Source organism: Labeo rohita, chromosome 4 (assembly GCF_022985175.1).
Source record: "Labeo rohita strain BAU-BD-2019 chromosome 4, IGBB_LRoh.1.0, whole genome shotgun sequence".
Lineage (NCBI taxonomy): Eukaryota > Metazoa > Chordata > Actinopteri > Cypriniformes > Cyprinidae > Labeo > Labeo rohita.
The window spans coordinates 3,105,579-3,118,968 of record NC_066872.1 but is presented as its reverse complement, the minus strand read 5'-3'; the positions used below and the strand labels follow the sequence as shown (position 1 = coordinate 3,118,968).

General features: G+C 39.9%; 2 protein-coding genes across 3 annotated transcripts in view; both read right to left on the bottom strand.

The window, feature by feature from the left end:
• The window catches only part of LOC127164384 (membrane-spanning 4-domains subfamily A member 15), a 226,970-nt gene extending 220,012 nt beyond the window's left edge, over positions 1–6,958 (bottom strand). The window contains exon 1 of the mRNA XM_051108316.1: positions 6,898–6,958. The gene's annotated coding sequence lies outside the window, so the exon portion shown is untranslated. The remainder of the gene's footprint in view (positions 1–6,897) is intronic.
• LOC127164380 (membrane-spanning 4-domains subfamily A member 8) overlaps positions 1–13,390 on the bottom strand; it is a 416,186-nt gene that overhangs the window by 258,242 nt on the left and 144,554 nt on the right. The gene's annotated exons all lie outside the window — the stretch shown is intronic.

Sequence of the window (13,390 nt, the reverse complement as noted above, 5' to 3'; positions counted from 1 at the left end):
CAGCCGCCGTCGCGACCAGCTCTCAGACTCCCGCCGCGGCCAGCTCTCGGACTCCCGCCGCGCCCACGGCCAGCTCTCGGACTCCCGCCACTACCACGGACAGCTCTCGGACTCCACCCGCGGCTAGTAAAGAGGCGGTAAGGACAAAGCGCTGTCAAGTCACTGCTGCAATAATAGAGCCAAGTAAAGTTGCAGCTGTGTTTCCTAAGTCTAGTCAAATTGCAGCTGCATTTCCTGAGTCAAGCCAAGTTACAGCTGCATTTCCTGAGTCAAGCCAAGTTACAGCTGCGTTTCCTGAGTCAAACCAAGTTGCAGCTGCATTTCCCGAGCCGAGCCAAGTTGCAGTTGCATTTCCTGAGTCAAGTCAAGTTGCAGCTGTGTATCCTGAGTCAAGTCAAGTTGCAGCTGTGTCTCCCGAACCAAGTCAAGGTACAGCTGTGTTTCCTGAGCCAAGTCAAGTCAGCGCTGTGATACCTGAGTCAAGTAAGGTGACAGCTGTTTCCCCTGAGCCAAGTCAAGCTGCTGCTGTTGTCCCAGAGCCAAGCCAAGATACTGTTGTTCTTCACGAACCAGAGCCCGAGCTGCGTCCAGCGCGCCCTCCAGAGCCCCTCTCCAGCGTGCCCTCCAGAGCCGGGGCTCTCTCCAGCACGCCCTCCAGAGCCGGGGCTCTCTCCAGAGTGCCTCCTCCGGCGCCGCCCGAGCGCCTCCAGAGCCGGCGCCGCCCAAGCGCCCTCCTGTGCCTAAGCCTCCCGAGCGCCCTGTTGTGCCTGCGTCTCCTAAGCCCGGCCTTCCTGTACTCTCCTGGGCTGGCAAGGCCCTAAGTTCCCCCAAGAAAATGGGGGGGGGGGGGGGGCTACCCCCTCGATCAGCCATGGCCTTATGGACTGTGTGCTCGGCCATGGTTCCCCAAACTCCTTGACCCGCCATGGCCAAATGGACTGTGTGCTCGGCCATGGCACCCCAAACTCCCTGATCCGCCATGGCACCCAGGACTGTATGCTCCGCCCTGGATCGCTGAGCTCCCTGATCCGCCCTGGAGGCGTACCTCCTATCCCTCCGGTGTCTGCCCCACACGAGCCTCCAGGGCACCCACCCTCCCTCCCCAGTGTGTTTGTTACGGTGCGAGTTGCGCCTTAGGAGAGGGGAGGGGTAGTGTCAGACCCTTTGGACTGTTTTGTGTGTTTTCCCTGTGTTGTCCTTATTTGGTCTTCCTGTTCCATTTCTTATTATTTACGTGACTGTTTGATTGTTCACCTGTCTCCCCCTGATTGGTTGTTTCTATGTATATAAGTTTGGTTGTGTTCCTGTTCAGATCATCGGTTCTTAATGTCTTTTTACGTTGTGTTCGCTGGTTCCCTACTGTTTCCTGTTTGTTCCTATTTCCCTGTGGATTTATATTAATAAACTTTATGCATCGGACCTCCTCGCTCCTCCTCGCCATTCCCCATCCACAACAGCATGACAGTTTGGGTTTACGCATAAACTTTATTTTTAAAGATTGTTTTTTCCAAGGCATTGTTAGATGCTAGTGTTTTCTGTCATAGCTATGCAAACATTTGATTTCAAACCCAGTATCATAGCTATTAAACTATTTCTTGTTATGATGTTATTTATGTTATGACATATAACGCAACTGAGTTCACAGTGACCGGAGTTTAATTCCCGTCTCGAGGTCCTTTGCTGATCCTGCTCCCCTCTCTCCTCCCAGCTCTTTCCTTTCATTTCTCTACTTTCCTATCACAATAAAAGGCATAAAAAGCCCAAAAATATAAGTAAAAGAAAAAGTCTGAATTTGTGGTGGCTGTGCTTTAAATTAAATTATTACACAGCTCAGACTCTTTCGGGGCAACTTAAGTCAGTGCTATATGCTCATTATTTTTTCTTTGTGGAAGCTTTGCATTTGGTTAGCTAATAAAATGTTAAAGCTTAATTCAATATTATGTGGACAATTTCTTAATTCTGTCATCTTGGTATCGTGGACTCGCTCTATTGTTTCATACAAACGCAGCTGCTGCCATTTTTTTTTTTTTGTACACTGTAATGGATTATATAACTAACAAACTAGTACTACTACTTAATTATTTATGTGGTAAAATGTTGTGTAAGAAAACTGGTATGACTGCACTGTATCCCTAAAATGTCTAGTTTGAACTTGCCGTTTGCTAGCAACTGATTTCTTCATGGAAGCTTTGCGTTCAAATATTTCAACTCAGATCAGTATTTCGTGTCTAAGTATTTTGACACGAAACATCTAAATAATCTATCAAGCAGCTATGTAATAAGTTAGATAATGTACATTCAGCCAGTTGTTATCACAAAATAAAGATGTATGTTACTTATTATAATCTTCATTCAAGTGATAAAGGATTTTGAAAGTCTGACAGTAATCAGTGTTTGGTCCTACTGTAAGGTTAACTCTGCCTGGTTTAAATGTTTCAAATGATTGACAGTTGAAAATATTAGAAATGTAGAAAAGTAATCAAAAAGTAATTAAAAGTAATGTTACATTACTTTAATAAAGTTTGGCGGAGACATGGAGCGCGCGAGCCGAATCGTGTTGCCAGTACAGACTAACCGAATCATGATTTAGAGATTTGTTATCGAATGGTGATCCACAAAATGCAGATTGAAGCTAAAGTAAACGAACCTAAAGAATCATAACAAATTGTGGAAAATGGGCATCTGATGACCCCTTTAATGAGTCATGGGTGTGTTTTGGGCGGTATGTGCATTAAACCAATCAGAGTCTCATCCTCTATAAGAGCCAGTTGCGTTTGCACCATGGTGCATTCACTATTTACATGGTGGTATAACCCCTCAAACTTAAAAGGAAGCTACTCTGAGGGGGTTCGAGATATTCGAAGGGTACTGAATAAAAACATAACCACTCCTTCAAACAAATATGCTTTTTCCCTTTTTTTTATTCTCCACAGTGTAAATAATAATATGTAATTGCCACTAATAATGAATAGATGTTTATACCATTTAGCAGTCTTTGTCTGCATCAAAGTCAATGAAATAAATACACTTATCATGTGAGTCCATGCGGTCAATGAAGCGAACTGAAGAGGATGAGATGAGTAGGAATCTAACGAGCTTGAGTGCGATGCAATGTAATCCAATAGGTCCGATGAATGAGATGATTGTTAATGGCGTCGACGATTTGAATATCGCGCTTTAAGCTGACCAGCCCAAACAAACACGATCCAACTCCTCCGTTGCTCAGTAGACACGCCGTGAACTCGTCCTTGATGCCCAAGTGATTCAAATGTGGTGAGTTAAACAACTGATAGCGGTCCAAACCACCGGGGTTATACTGAGTGTTCGTAAGCGAAAGAAAAGAGTCCTCTCTAAAAAGAAATCACAACATCCCCGATCAATAACAACAATTTCCAATGCATCATGTTAGAAACCTAGCCGGACAATACTCACATTTGAGCAGAAACTTAAAAAGTTCTCAAACGAGGACTCTGAGTGGGCAGGTAGCGTTTGCCACGCGGATGCCTACACCAAACTGACTCACACTGAAATGGCCGCGCTTAAATGAGGAAATACACTAGGCCTTAGCGCCCTCTAGCGGCTCCCTGCGATATTTTATCCGGCCATGAAAACGAATATTTTTATACATTTTAGAGCACAAAAAAACAACACATTAGAAAATAAACTAAAGTAGCGATTACATCGTTACAGTGGAATTTGCGAGAACAAAGACTGAACGCTTTTCCAGAGAAGGGGCGACAAGGTAGGGTATTCACCTAAAATGCCCCCTGAAATGAGTTACTGTGCACCCCCTTTTCATCCTCTCCCCACCTTGCTGAACGTGATCGTTTTCAAAAGCAAAAGTGAAACCAAAAAAAAAAAAAAAAAAAAAAAGCAGCGTAAGAGAAAGCAATTGACTATGCATTATGACATGTAGGCATTTTTATATTTATGTACACAATGATAATCTTTTACATTGTAATCATTTCATTTTTAATATTTGGCATTTTTGTGTGCTGCTGTGTGTGTAATAAGCAGAGTGTATGTGCATTGTGCACCGGTATATAGGCACATATTACTAATGTGCTCTTTAAATAACAAAAATAAATAAATAAATAAATAAATAAAATTGCCCCATTGCTTTAGAGCAGGTTTTAGTTGGCCAGTGGTGCAGTCTATTTCAGTTGCCTCAAAATAGCAACGTACCAATAATGTGCCTGAACACACCTTGTTTTCAGGCCAGCACGCCCATGGCCACACAAATGGGTGCAAATGCATTTGCTATTTAAACAACGTGGCGGAGGACGTGAAAATGATAACTGCATCGGGCTGAAACTAGCAATAAACACTTTTGCGCCGGCTGCATGATAGGGCCCAAAATCTTTTTTAGGCCTACTGTTCTACTGAAAAAAAAAAAATCACAAATTGGATGGCCTAAGAGTGAGTAAATTAACAGCAAATTTTCATTTTTGGCTGAACAAAAATGATACAGTAGGCTTTAGGGTTAAGAGGACAACACTAAAGTTTTTGAAACATCATTTAATACCACGATAATACCATGATAAAAGCTTTAGCAATAAATTGATATGAAAATTGGTTTAGTCACCTGCCCATAGGCTACCACTCATATCTGTTACGGATCTGGTCGGTGAGCTGCGGACCGCTCACCACCAGATGTCGCTCTCACTCTGTTTTACACAGGGACTGTTGCACTACACCCCAGACTACATTCCCCATCAGCCATTGCACTTCACCCGCGTCCAATCAGAGACTCCATAAAAGCCCCGGTCTTCCTGTCACTCACCGCCGAGTATTGAATTGTGTCTAGCCTTTCATACAAAGCGTTTCTGTGTTTAATTTTCTTGTTGTTGGAACTCTCGCCTGTCTGACCATTCTCCTGTCTCGCCCTACGGATAACGTTCGCCGCTGTACTGACCCCCGCTCGTTTTAAGGATTACTCTTGGTTTGCTGTCTATGCACCTGTCTGCTGTTGTTTGACCTTGCCTGCCTTTGATCATGCCTATGTCTCGTCCCTACAATAAAAGTATGCACATGGATCCGCTCGTCTCCCGTCCCTCTGTGACAATATCTATACATCAGATCAATAAAACAGAGCTCAAAAAGAAGTTTTGAAGTTATCAGTGTTTTCTTTTTGTAAATTTCACAACCCAGTGGTTCTTGAGGTTAAAAGAGTAATACAAATGGTAGATTGTTGTCTGTGGTAAATTTTCATTGCAAAACACCAGAAATGACAACTATAATCCTGTGGATTGCACATTAACCTTATTTTTCGAAGCATAAGCCATTTCTAATGGGAAGAATAACATGGCTGCGTCCGAAAGCCTAGTCAGCTGACTTGCTGCCTCGCTGCCTTATCAGGCAGTGACTTCGAAGGCTGCGAAGGCAACTCTAAAAACAGTTTCGGACGGACTTCAGAGGCAGCAGAACGTGACGCCGTTGCTAGGTTACCTAACGGTTAAGTTGTAGAATATGCAGAAAAACGATCTTATACAGTTATATATAAATGCTTTAATAATACATAAAGACCTCAATGTCAGTACCCACCGAAGGTCTGTGCGTCGGAGAAGACGACTGAGAATGGCAGCTACTTTTTGCTCAAATAAATAAAAGCACTGATGCAAGTAATATTGCAGAACAGGTCATTGTTATTAGTGGCTGCTTCGTTATTATTGGTAGTATATTGTAAATATTATTCTTATTCACTACTCATTTGAACCCTTTTAACATTTTATTAAATACTATTATTACAAACAATATTATTTATTATGCTTTTTACATTATTGCAATTCATAAAGAATATCATGGTCAAGATCTCATCTATTATATAAAGTAACAAGTTGAATTTCACCAGAATATCTTTATTTATATAGTCTATATGACGCACACGCACAGGATTGTGGGAAATCGAAGGCAGCGAAGGATACATCTATGCTGCCTTCAAAATTCCATCAGAAGAAGGTACCTCCGGAGACAGGAAGTGAAGCAGAATTAGAATTCGGACGTGCCTTGATGCCTTCCTGCCTTGCAATGCTGCCTCCAAAGGCAGGATTTTAGAGCTTTTGGACGCAGCCAAGTTTTTGAAACATCATTTAATACCATGATAATACCATGATAAAAGCTTTAGCAATAATTTGATATGAAAATTGGTTATGTCACCTGCCCATAGGCTACCACTCATATCTATACATCAGATCAATAAAACAGAGCTCAAACAGAAGTCTTAAAGTTACCAGTGTTTTCTTTTTGTAAATTTCACAACCCAGTGGTTCTTGAGGTCAAAAGAGTAATACAAATGGTAGATTGTTATATGTGGTAAATTTTCATTGCAAAACAATACCAGAAATGACGCAACTATAATCCTGTGACTGCCTTATTTTTCGAAGCAGAAGTTTCTAACGGGAAGAATAACAACATGTAAAAAAAAAAAACAGTAACCTGTAAAACTGTTTTATCAACCAGTGTGTTCATTTAACACGATTATAAAACGATCTGTTTTGTATAAATAAAAAAAAATAGCAGAAAGACGCATACATGTAGAAATAGCCGCGCCCGATCTAACGGAAAAATAAGGTGAATATAAGGTGAACAGGGCATTTGCGCTGTGGGGGTGAGTCGCTGTTCGAGCCCGAATCCTTGCGCTTTCCCAATTCCTTCCCCAATTCATTTACTGTCCGCTTAGTAGTGAGAGTTTCCGTTCATAAACAATTATTGTTTGTTTAATATTTGCGTTATATAGTACAGTTGTGAATCATAATAGATTTGAATCCGCAGAAATGTATACAATAAATACATCATAAAATACATCATATTCATAAATTTACCCTGACACCTCGAGTAAACACATTTCAACTCGAGTATACCGAACACACAGTTATGAGAAGGACATAATGGACTTACCGATAAATACGACAGAACTTGTTGGGCTTTGGTTTACAGCGTTCAGAAATGGGGTCTCACACGACTCAACTTTAGTTTCGATTTACATGTAAAGTCCCTATAAAAGCTCAAATGACAAACACCATCTGTGATTGGTCTCTTACACTGAACGGCTGTGATTTGTCCATCCTGACAGACGGCTGTGATTCGTATGAGGATGAATGCGTCAAAGCATCTCTCCTCACCTTCTGAATGGATTACGGTCAAACACGGCGGAGATGGAGTTGGAGGAAATATAATGTTTACTGTTACTGTACATGACCTAAACAACAAAACTCTTACACAATCATTATGGTAAGATCATTATTGGCAATAGTCATATTTTACTCATATGAACCATTTTGCATAACTTAATCGTTTCGCTATATAAGACCCTTCTTCCTCGGCTGGGATCGTTTATAGCTCTTTGAAGCTGCGTTGAAACTACATTCAAACTCCAAGGCACCATTGATGTCCACTGTATGGAGAAATCCTGAAATGTTTTCCTCAGAAAACATAATTTCTTTATTACTGCAGAAAGAAAGACATGAACATCTTGGATGACAAGGGGGTGAGTAAATTATCTGTACATTTATGTTCTGATGTAAGGATGAATCAAGTAATTACTGCTTCAAACTCTGATTTAATTTTCATTCAGTGGCCAAAGTTAAACCTCAACAAAAGCCAGATGTCCTGTAAAATGGATCTGATCTATATAAGGAACTGCAACATAACACGTTTAAATGGAACTTTAAGAATGACAGTCATTGATGGAAAGTGATGTGAGTAAATCAAATCAAACCATACAAAAAAAACATCACCTCGCACTCTCCTAACAAATTCTTCCACAGTGGAAAATTTACCATCAAAAGTGAAGGTAGAGACACATACAGTATGTAGAAGATAGATTATTTGCAATCACAAATCCAGTGACACAGTGTGTGAAATTAATAATAGCCTGAACAGTAAAATGACCGGTGGGGCAAAATGTTTCTAAAATGAGTCCAGTGAGCATGATACTGCATGGTTGTTGTAAATTATTAACCAATGGTGTCATAGTCGCATACAAAGTGAGTTCAGTGAGTGTTGCCTTTGAGATTTCTTTTGGCATTGAAAGCATTGTTGTCCTGTTGTCTGAAGTTTGAATAATATCTCTAAAGTGAGGTGGGCTGTGAGTGAATTGGAGTGGGTAACCTCGTCTATGGTTTTTACAACCCAACCTGACACGTCTGGATGGACAGAGGTTTTATTTTTTCGACTGGCAAGTTGCCGCAAGGGGGGCGGGTAACTGACCATCTTAAAGAAGAACTCCACTTCCAGAACAACAGTTTAAAAATAATTTACTGACCCCTTGTTATCCTTGTTCGTGTAGATGTTCATGCCTTGCCGATTGCCTGCACAGTGGCCTATCTAGTGTGCAGAGCCGGGGCAGTCGCTGTGCGTAGCTCTTTGAAGGCCTTAGGATTCTGTCTAAACTCATCCGTGCCATAGAGGAGTTTGGCCTGAAACTCTTGTAGCACTGCCAACGTATTAAACACTGATCCAGTCCAGGTAGGCACTGCATAGGCTTTATCTGTCAGAGTGGAGCTTGTCCTGCAGGTCTTAGATGGATGTGCTGCTTGAAATGAGCAGCAACCGCCTCTTCCAAGGGGATCCCTGTGTAACGGATTCCAGCAGTAGGAGCTGTGCAGGTAAACCTCACTCCCCTGATCTCAAGAGGTGCACTGGCGACAGACGCTAGTGGCTACAGTCTTTAGCCTCCTTGTTAGTGCGCCCGCCTCCCATGCTGGAGTGTTCGAGACCCACTCAGAGTGGTGTGTAAGAAAGACCTGGGAAGAGGGGTTAAAGTGGTACCGTGACCCGGATAGGAGTGAGGTTCAGGCAGGTGAGTGTAACAGAAGCCGGCAGTGGCTGCAGTCTTTAGACTTCTTGTTAGTGCACCCGCCTCCCATGCCGGAGACCTGGGTTCGAGAGCTGCTCAGAGCAGTGCGAGTGGGACCCAGGGAAAGGGATCACATTGGTGTCGTGACCCAGATGCGAGTGAGTGTAACGGAGGCCAGTGGTAGGTGCTGTGCAGGTGAACCTCACTCTCCTGATCTCAAGAGGCGCAGTAGTGACAGACGCCAGTGGCTACAGTCTTTAGCATCCTCGTTAGTGCACCCGCCTCCCATGCCGGAGACCCGGGTTCAAGACCCGCTTGGAGCGGTGTGTGAGTAGGATCTGTGGAGAGAGGTTCCACCTGCACGAACTGCACTCATGGCTCAACATTTGAGTTTGTTGCCTTTATGAATTTCTAAAGCATTCAAAGTTTGCACTTTGGCCCAGAGACCATGAACAGGGGAAGTCTCAACAAGTGTTTCTTTAACTTCCGGTTTTCCTTTTCTCTTCAGGTCTTGTCTGGAGATGTTTGGCTTGCGGATGACGTGACCTCTCCAGCCCCAGAGTGTTTTCATGATTTAGTCATATTTGTGGTCGCTGTTGTCCTCAAAGTTTCTACTTCATACAGGACAGATTTTACCTTGCTGTTCAAAAGCCTGATCATCTTTAGCCCATTCTTGCCTTGATATTTGCCGTTTCTGATGCTTGTCTGTATGACGTAGGTAAAGGCTTCAAGCACTTCTAGTGCATCACCTGTTAGAGTCACTGCAGTTAAGCCGGCAATATTAAGCCTTTGGGATCTTGTTTTTTTCACCAATGAATGTCGAGGTCTTTCTATTTCTTTATCTGATGATGAGAATAAAAAATGTTCATGAATAGTCAGCACCAATAGCTTCGTGGTTTGTGCATCTACATTTAGCGCAACTGCGCTCACGGCAACCTGAGTTTGATTCCCATTTCAAGGTCCAAGGACAAAACATATCTTGTAAAGTTTCACATACAAAGTTAAATACATAATAATAACTTAAAATAAATAACCAAATTCAGATAATAATAACAACATAAACACATACAGAGGAAAAAAACTTATACATTACCAAAACAATCCTGATAACACTTCAAGTCCACCTTTCCTACTATTCGCTAAGACTAGTTTTTTTTTTTTTTTTTTTTTTTTTTTTGAGTTTATGAGGTTTGTTTCCCTATGACGTCTAAAAGCATAGGTATAGTCATGAATAAAGAAAGAGAAGGATATATAAAGTGAGGTAAATCTTCTGCTTTGGACAAAAGTATCCTCCCATAAAGTGAAAGGTCTCTTTGGAGCCAAAGGTTAAAAATACTTTTCTTCACCCTGCCAGAAAATTTATGCTGTTCTGTTGCTGCTAAATGTTTTGTTAAGTAAATACCCAGATACTTTACAGTTTCTTTTACAAAAATAACATTAATTAAAGAATCCTCATTTTCATGGAGCATCATTATCTCACACTTGGACATATTCAATTTCAGTGCAGAAGCACATGAAAACTGCTCAATTACACTTAAAGCTTTAGATAGCTGACTCTTCTCTATCACAGATAGATATACCTTCCAAACTTTGTTCAAAGATGACACTTAATGATAACAATTCCATGACTAAAATAAATAAAAAGGGCAAGATAGGACAGCCACGGTTAATAAAAAAAACTTTTAGAAGTGTTGAAGCTAATTAGGATAGCCGCATAATAAAAAAATCTTTTAGAAGTGTTGAAGCTAGTTAGGACAAAGCTGTTCATATCTCTATAAAACATTTCAATAACATTAACAAACAAATCACCAAAACCAAATAGCTTGAAAGTCTGCAAAAGAAAATCATGCTCAAGGGTGTCAAAAGCTTTGTAAAAATCTGGGAAAAGAATCAAGCTTTGGACTTTACAAAATCTGCATAATCTAAAAGATTTAAAACAAGTCTTATATTGTTACTGATGTGCCTACCTTTTACAAAACCAGATTGTTTCTCAGCAACCAACTTGTTAAGATTAACATTTAATCTAAGGACAAATATTAAGGATAAAATTTTACAATTGACAGTTAGGAGAGTAATTGGACGCCAATTATCAGTTAAAAGAGTGTCTTTATCTGGTTTTGGAATAAGGCAGATAATACCTTGTTTCATTGATGTTGTCATGTCTTTCAGATTAATACATTCATTGTACATATAAAGCAATGGGTGCTTAATTACTTCCCAAAAAATGAATGTAACTGTAAAAACTCAACCGTTAACCCATCACTGCCTGGAGTTTTACTTTTCTTCATAGAATGAAGAGCACTTCCTCAATAGTCAAATTAGAATCACAGAAGGGTTTCAATTCAACTGGAACATGAGCTTGCACTTTCATTATGAAATCATCACAACTATGTTTATCATATGTCGAAGTATAGATATTTGTATAAAAGGTTGTGACAAATTTAGATATGAAAATTAGGATCTTTGCAATTGACCCCATTTATATTAAGAGCAGTCAAAGAATTTCTTTTGCTGTTCCTTTTCTCCAATGCAAAAAAAAAAAAAAAAAAAAAATTGAATTCACCTCTCCCTCTCCAGCCATTTAGCTCTAGACCTGATAAAAGCACCTTTGGCAATATCTAGATAAGCCTGATTAATATGTAAGTGTAATTCCCTTAATTCTAGCATGCGTTTCTTGGAAAAAAAAAAAAAAAAAAATCAGTTTTTTGCTTTTACAAAACAAAAATATAGCTGTCCTCTTTACCATGGAGGTGATCAGTCTGTGGCACTGCTGAGGTGGTATGGAAGCCCAGGTTTCTTTGACAGTGGCCTTCAGCTCTTCTGCATTTGTTGGTCTCTTGTTTCTCATTTTCCTCTTGACAATACTCCATAGATTCTCTATGGGGTTCAGGTCTGGGGAGTTTGCTGGCCAGTCAAGCACACCAACACCATGCACTGTTAAAAATCCAACTTAAGAAAAGTTTGAATAACTTAAATCTTTTAGTTAGCTGGACATAAAAACTCAAAAAGTTTTGGAAATAAGTTGGAAATAAGTTGGTTGACCAAAAATGAACTGTTCTGGATATGACCAAGTTTTAATGTTGGTTTTTGAACTGTTGACTGGATATGCACATGCACCCCAGTTTACAGAATAAAATGAACTGGTTCTTTTTGAGTCAAAAACACAAAGCGCGGCCCAGTTCATTAACGAATTGTTTTACATTTGTTCGTGAATCAGATAATAACTGCTTCTCGACTAACTCTGAAGTCCTCTGAGAAATCTAATCCCGTCCGGGTATGTCTGAGATTCATCGCGTAATTGTTTGTTGATCCGATTCTCTGACCGCTCGCACCACGTTCATCATGGATATAGGCCTTTTTGCCGTGTCCGACGAAACAATAATAGCATGAAATCAATAAGAAGATGCCGATCACGGAAACTAATAGCAGAGTTAGGTAAGCATCTGATCATATTGCAGTTTTCTCTATTGTTAACAAAATGTAACTGATTTTAGTTGGCTCATCACTTTCCCATCCATTCATTAAGTGCTCAAAACAAAGACACATTTCTCAAAAAGTAAGTTAAACATTAAGTAGCAAAATTGATGACACACCAATCAGAATATCTGCATCCAACAACGGAGAGAGGAGAGAAATTAACGAATCTTTTACATACAAGTACAGTATAATTACATAGTACAATACCAGTACATGATGGACTTTCACTATTCTATATGTACAGTAAATTGTAGCACATGTTGTACATCTTCAAAAGTGTGACTGTCAATTTTATTTTTTATGCGTAGCCTACTGCTTATCACAGAACTGAGAAATGACTACGTAGAGATATAGTCTTGTGTCAGAAGTAAAAATTATTATTTTTTTTTTTAATTATTGTAAGCATTTAAGAATACCTGCAATAACTAGATTGAAATGTTTGAAAGACAAATTTATGCTGGTTTGTCTTAAAGTCTTAAAAACATAAATAGTTTAGTCAGTTAGATGTTCTAGATGTTTGCTAAAGTGATGCTAGTTGGTTGCTAGGATATTCTGGGTGGTTGCTGTGCAGGATTATATGTTTATATGTTATTGTTATTGTATTATATGTATTGTTGCTAGATTATATGATTGTTATGAGTGTTATGAGTAATTACAGACATTCCCACCTCTGTTAATAACAGAAAATTAAACAGTTTCCAAAACTGATCCAATTTCATTGCTTTGATATTATAATATTTCTTTCTAATGTTAGGAAATTAGCATTAAATCGTCGACATTAACATCTTAAACTTGCACTAAAATGTGATTTATACCATCTAAGTAGTATTTTAATAGAATCGCATGTCTTCTTTAGTGATACAAGCTCAGAAACATTTACTGTATAACCTGTTTAAGTTTTTTTTATATTGTTTACTGACATGGTGCCATGGTGGACACTGAAATGTTATTTATTGTTTTCATTTTAAACAGCATAGATGATTACTTAATGGTAATGCAATATTTGTGAATACAACTGTATATGTCAGACTATAAATCCCCAAAAACTATGCATGGGGGCTTGCTTTGGTGTTGCCACCCCTCATAGACCTCATGCCACCCCTTTGCCACCTTAAA